At 47.5% G+C, this 6,438-nt stretch overlaps 1 pseudogene; it reads left to right on the top strand.

Annotated features, from left to right (window-relative positions):
- Positions 1-1,195: 1,195 nt before the first annotated feature.
- LOC102252113 lies at positions 1,196-4,908 on the top strand (annotated as a pseudogene).
- Positions 4,909-6,438: the final 1,530 nt, after the last annotated feature.

Raw genomic sequence — 6,438 nt, 5'->3', positions numbered from 1 at the left:
GTAATTGATAGCCACTGTCAAAATTAGAAAAAAAATGGGCAAATTTGGAAAAGAAAATAATTACCCATCATCTCCCTACTAAAGATAGCCACAATGAAAATGTTGGTGTACTTCAGGATGGAATGAGGTCATTCATGTTTAGTATTTAGAACAGTGACTGGAACATGGTAATCACTCAATGCATGTTATTGCTTTTTAAAAAACATCTCATCTAAAAGTTGTTCTTATTAGTTTTAGAGGAGAAAAAGTGAGAGAGAAACCTTGATGTGAGAGAGAAACATAAGTCTGTTGCCTTCTGACTGGACTGACCGGGAATCAAACCAACTACCTAGGACAGTGGTCAGCAAACTGCGGCTCTCGAGCCACATGCGGCTCTTTGGCCCTTTGAGTGTGGCTCTTCCACAAAATACCACATGCAGGCGCACACCTACAGTGCGATTGAAACCTCGTGGCCCATGCACAGAAGTCGGTATTTTGTGGGAGAGCCACACTCAAGGGGCCAAAGAGCCGCATGTGGCTCGAGAGCCGCAGTTTGCTGACCACTGTCCTAGGTAGTTGGTTTGATTCCCGGTCAGTCCAGTCAGAAGGCAACAGACTTATGTTTCTCTCTCACATCAAGGTTTCTCTCTCACTTTTTCTCCTCTAAAACTAATAAGAACAACTTTTAGATGAGATGTTTTTTAAAAAGCAATAACATGCATTGAGTGATTACCATGTTCCAGTCACTGTTCTAAATACTAAACATGAATGACCTCATTCCATCCTGAAGTACACCAACATTTTCATTGTGGTTATCTTTAGTAGGGAGATGATGGGTAATTATTTTCTTTTCCAAATTTGCCCATTTTTTTTCTAATTTTGACAGTGGCTATCAATTACATTTGTAAACAGAGAAAAATTAAGTTATTCAACAATTGTTGTTTCTTGCCCTGGGGGGGGGGGAGGGGGGGGGGGAGTGAAGGGAGGATAAAGGAGACATATGTAATACTTTAAACAATAATTAAAAAGTGCTTATACTTGGCCCCTTTTCCTGATGCAGGTAGGAGGACTGTGATGAAGTCCCTGAAGTCACGGAGCCTGGGGACCCAGCCTAATGACTGTGGGGCCCGTGTGGCACAGCCCTGCTGTCCTCATGACTTTGAGCTGCTTCCCAAGAGCAATCCTCTCTAAACTCCACACATAATGCCCATCCGACATGGACAGTTATTCCTCTAGAGGCAACTGCAAGTTTGCTGTCATCAGCATTTCATCAGGACGACACAGGTAATACTTTGCTCCTCTAATCCTTCCAAGTATACGTGTACATGTGTGCATGAGCAAGCACATGCAAACGCAGCGACGTAGGAGGCGCTCAGCACATCCAGCCTCTATCTCAATAGCACCAGATCTAGCCTAAACCCTCTGGCTGCACAGCGGTTAAGACCTTCACATTTCTGAAGCAAAGAGGACTTGTATGGAATGCAATAAATATATCTAAAAACATATTTGGCATGAACCTCAATGCCTTGTCCAAATAGATGGGCGTCCATGCACCCTTTGTAAGGGCATCACATGGCCCAGCAGCACAGGGCCCACATGGGGCTGCAGTGGGGTATTGTGGGCAACAAACTGCTACCATTTTGGTCGCTGTCTGTCTCCCCCTCACTCCTGATCGCTCTCTCCGTAGCCATATGGAATCAATTCAGTGATCACCACCTTCCCTGAGATCCAGCTGGAGTCGCCATCTAAGTTTCCTGCAGGACCTCCTCAGGGAGTCAGCCCCCCAAACCTTCCAGGCTGCAGCCTCTCCCAGTTCTGAGGGCATTGGAGGAAGGGCATCCTGAGGGTGAGGGAGCAACATGGAAGGACCCAGTACCCATCAGCTCGCTAATCCGTTTCCATTGATCGGCACCCTGTATGCCAGGTGCTGTCCAGGCATCGCTTTCCGGGCTTTGTCCACAAATCCTCACCACAATCCCAGAAGATGTGGAATAGCATTGCCCCATTGGATAGCAACCTGAGCCTAACTTTGGCACAGCTCCCATAGCCCTGACTGTGACCAGAAATCTGCTGGTGTGTAAGCTCCTGGGCAGAGCTTCTAGGGCACTGGTTGCCAACCTTTCGGACCTCCCAGACCACCAGTGGTCTGAGGACCACCGGGTGGCCAACGCTGCTCTAGGGAATCCTGACCAAAAGCAAGCAGGGCTGGGCACTCGGAAAAATGATCTATCTACATGGTTCCCGTCCTCCCAGATCTGCCACTGCCATTGAGGAGTGCCCCTCTGGTGGCCCTGGGGCCTCTTTGGTGTAGAAGATGGGGTCATCACCTAGGCATCATGAGGTGGGTAGGAGGAGCTGCAAATAGAGGAGGCAGGCAAGGTTGGAAATAGCTGATGCTCATTGGGTTTTTCTGTGTCAGTAAGGAATGCTTTGGGGCTTAAACTATAAGGAAATGTATTGACTGATTGTGAAGTCCAGAGGGAGAGGGTCATCATGCTGGTTTACTTGTCCAATGAAGGGTCATCAAGGACACAGTCCCCCATTCCTGACCCTTTTAGCAGAATGTGGGTGTTCCTAGGTTTGGGGTTGGGACAAGTCAGTCCTTCCTCAGAAGAGCTGGTAACAATTGTGTTAAATAAAGTTGTTTCGGTGCCTAATCCCCCAGGCTAATTTGTGAGCTCCTTGAGGGCAGGGTCTGTGTTGCTTTTCATAGCCCCAGTGCTATGCCCAGTGCCTGTTACACACAAGGTGCCCAGTCATTCATTCATTTGTTTTTTAAATATATTTTTATTGATTTCAGAGAGGAAGAGGGAGAGAGAGATAGAAAGATCAATGATTATAAAGAATCATTAATTGGCGCCTCCTGCACACAACACACTGGGGATGGAGCCCGCAACCCAGGCATGCTCCCTAACCTGGAATCAAACTGTGACCTCCAGGTTCATAGGTCGATGCTCAGCCACTGAGCCACGCCAGCCAGGCCATTCATACATTTATTCCTTCAACAATTCTCGCTTGCTAAGTGCCATGATGGAGGAAAATTCAGGGTCCATGGCACATAGCCCAGCCTGTGGGGTGGGAATGGGGTCAGCAAACACTCTCTTGAGATCTTTACATCTGACATGAGTCCCTGAACACAGAGGCCTCAGCTCAGCAGGTGTTGAAGGCTTTCATTCATTAGCAACCAGGGTGGGAAGGTAAGCCAAAGCGCATGGGGCTCACAGTTTGATTACTGCTTACTGAATTCCTGTCATGTGCCAGGTCTCTGGTAACAGAGAGTAATCACACCTCTTGCCTGCAAGTGCCCCAGGCCAGTCAGGGACAGTTCATTTCAGTGCTGGGTGATGAGTAAGCACTTGTGGCCATGGTGGAGAGGCACCTCCCCAAGCAGGGCAGGGCAGGTAGGAGGAAGGGCAGTCTGCACTGCCTACCAGGAGCAAGTGGCCCTTTAAGCAATGCAAGGAGGAGGGTCACCTGGCCCAGAGGCTGGACTGGGGTGGACAGTGAGTGAAATTCCTTCGTGAGGATGGTGAGCTGATGGGGGCAGAGCAGGTCACAGGCCCCCAGGGCTGCTGCTGTTTGGTTTGCACTGTTGTATCTCAAGTGATCGCTAGGTTGTTTTGTGGTGATGCAAGATTCAATTTCTGGGAGGCTCTGCCTTTCCACGTCTTCTCTTTACCTAGTTTGGGTTTGGGAGCTCCTTGTATTTTATTCTCGCTCTTTGTCCAGAGAAGTGGTGCCTTAATGTTTTGTTTGGGTCATCTCATGACTTTCTTCCTGTTGGTGGCCATGCCTCTGACCATGTCCCAGATAATGAATGTAATTGTCCAAGAAGGGACAACAAAACACCCCTTGAATGGCTGTGTTTTGGAAAGCCTCAGGATTAGGATTTGTTCCATCTCTCTGAGCATAGGAAAGAGCGTGGTAAAGTTCAGGTACATGCAGAACCAGGGATCAGCCCTCAAAGGGAGAAGTGGAGCCACAAGGTGTGCAGTGAGATGATCCACTGGATTCTTGTAAGGGGCCAGATTAGTCCTGGTGGAGTCTACTTTGCCTTTCACCTGGCTTTAGGCTGCCGCCTCATCTAGTTATAGCTCTCCAGGAGTCTCGTGAGGGCACTCATCCTGCAGTCTGGCTTAACTCTCAGTGACCTGGACCGACACCCAGAGATCGCCCTCGCCCTTGCCCTCGATGGTGCTGATGAAGCAGATGCTGATCTCAATCTCATCAAAGGCGGTGGAGGCTGCCTGACCCAGGAGAAGATCGTGGCGGGCTATACCAGTGCTTTATCGTGATGCCAGTTTCAGGAGAGATTCAAAGAACCTTGAGGATCAGGGGTACAAGTGATTCCCCATCGAGGTCATCCCAATGACTCACGTCCCAGTGAGCTGAGTTTGGGGGCATGGTTGAACTTCAAATGGCCATCAACAAGGCAGGTCCCATGGTGATGGATAATGGGAATATGGGAATTTTATCCTGGCCTGGAAGTTTGACCGTGTGTACAAATAGAGTGAAGTGAACACAGCTATTAAAATTATCCCAGGTGTGGCCCTGGCTGTTGTGGCTCAATTGGCTGGAGCATTGTCCTGTATACTAAAATGTTTCGGGTTTGATTTCCAGTCAGGGCATATGCCTAGATTGTGGGTTTGCTCCCCAGTTGGGGCAGATAAGGAAGGAAACCAATTGATGTTTCTCTCTCTCTCTCTCTCTCTCTCTCTCTCTCTCTCTCTCTTTCTCTCTCTCTCTCTCTCTCAAATCAATAAGCATACCCTCGGGTGAAGATAAGAAAAAAAATGATGCCAGGTGTGGTGAGAACAGACTTATTCATCAACATGTCTGAGAGTCTCCTTTGGGATGCAGGACAGCTCAGTGAATACGAAGGAGAAGCCCTTCTATTGGCCCAAGAGGCATGGCGTGTATTCACCTTGAGTCCCCAGCACACTGCCAGGTGGACATGCCTCTCCAGGAGCCTTTGCCTTAATGTATGTGCCAGGGTGGTTGGGGAGTTAAATTCAGCCTTCTAAAGTATTGTGGTTTAAAAAAATATGTTTTCATTAATTTTAGAGAGAGGAAGGGAGAGGGAGAGAGAGAAACATTGATTGGCTGCCCCTCTCATGTATCCCGATTAGGGATGTGCCCTGACTGGGAATCAAATTGGAGACCTTTCAGTGCATGGGACGATGCCCAAGCAACTGAACGACACCAGCCAGGGCTGAAATATTGTTAGTAAATGTCTTTTTAAAAAAGAGAAATATAAACATATATGTTTTCCTTATTTTTAAAAAAGAACTGCTGACTGACTGAACTCAGGGATCCATAAACTATGGCCTCTGGCCTGAATGCAGCCGGCCAGTAAGTTGTGTTGAAGCAGATTGGTCCACATCCTGGTTAGGGCAGCTTTCCCGCCAAAACACCAGAGGCCAGTGGTCGAGAAGGATCACGTGGCCTGCAAAGCTGAAACTATTTCCTGTGTTAACCTACACATAAAAGGCCTTTCAAAGTGAGAAGCAAATTAGCATTTATTTGAGGTCAAAAGAATAGCTATCCAGGAGAGCTCTGATTCAGCCAAACAGTGTTCCAATTAGGAGGCAAGGGGAGAGGGTATTTCTGAGAAGGGCCGGGGAACACTTACATCCAGAGAAAGGCGGCATTTCTATTGGTGCGGATAACAAAACATAGTGATGTTTATGCTTAATGATGTTTTCACTTTTCAGCCCAGTAGTCATAATACCTGCTTTCTTATGTGTTTTTTGTTTAATCCTCAGCTGAGAATATTTTTTCCTTTGCTTTTCTGAGAAATTGGAAGGGAGGGAGGGCAGGGGAGAAAGAGGTAGAGCTAGGGTGAGAGAGAAAGAGACATCAATTTGAGAGAACACATTCACTGGTTACCTCCCACACGCACTCCAACCGGGCAGGGAGCGAACCCAGAACCCAGGTACCTGCCCTTTACCTGGAATCACATCCTGGAGACTTTGGTGCACAGGCCGACACGCTTTCACCACAGAGTATCACCAGCCAGGGCTCTTGTTACAGTTGTAACCAGTTCTTTGGCACACAAGGTTACCCTAGGCCCCGTCCAAAGGTTAATTTGCCCAGTTTTAACATTCCAATGGTTTCAAGCAAAAGATAGGCAAATGGGCTCCATTTAAAAAAATGACAACAACCTTTATTGATCAAAGTATCACAGATGTCCCCTTTTTTCCCCTTTGACTCCCTCCACCCCACAGCCCCCCACTATTGAATGGGTCCATGTGTTATGCATATCTCTATATATAAAACCCTAATAGACCGAATGACAGAACAACCGAACAGAACCAGTCGCTATCACATGCACTGAACACCAGGGAGCGTGCTAAGTACGACTAAAAGAGAAAAGAGACAAAATGAAAAGCTCATAGATTGCTGGTGGGAATGTAAGTTGCCATAATCATATTGAACAACAGTTCTCCAGTTGCTTAT

Source organism: Myotis brandtii, unplaced genomic scaffold, assembly GCF_000412655.1.
Source record: "Myotis brandtii unplaced genomic scaffold, ASM41265v1 scaffold28540, whole genome shotgun sequence".
Lineage (NCBI taxonomy): Eukaryota > Metazoa > Chordata > Mammalia > Chiroptera > Vespertilionidae > Myotis > Myotis brandtii.
This window is presented reverse-complemented; position numbering and strand designations above follow the sequence as displayed.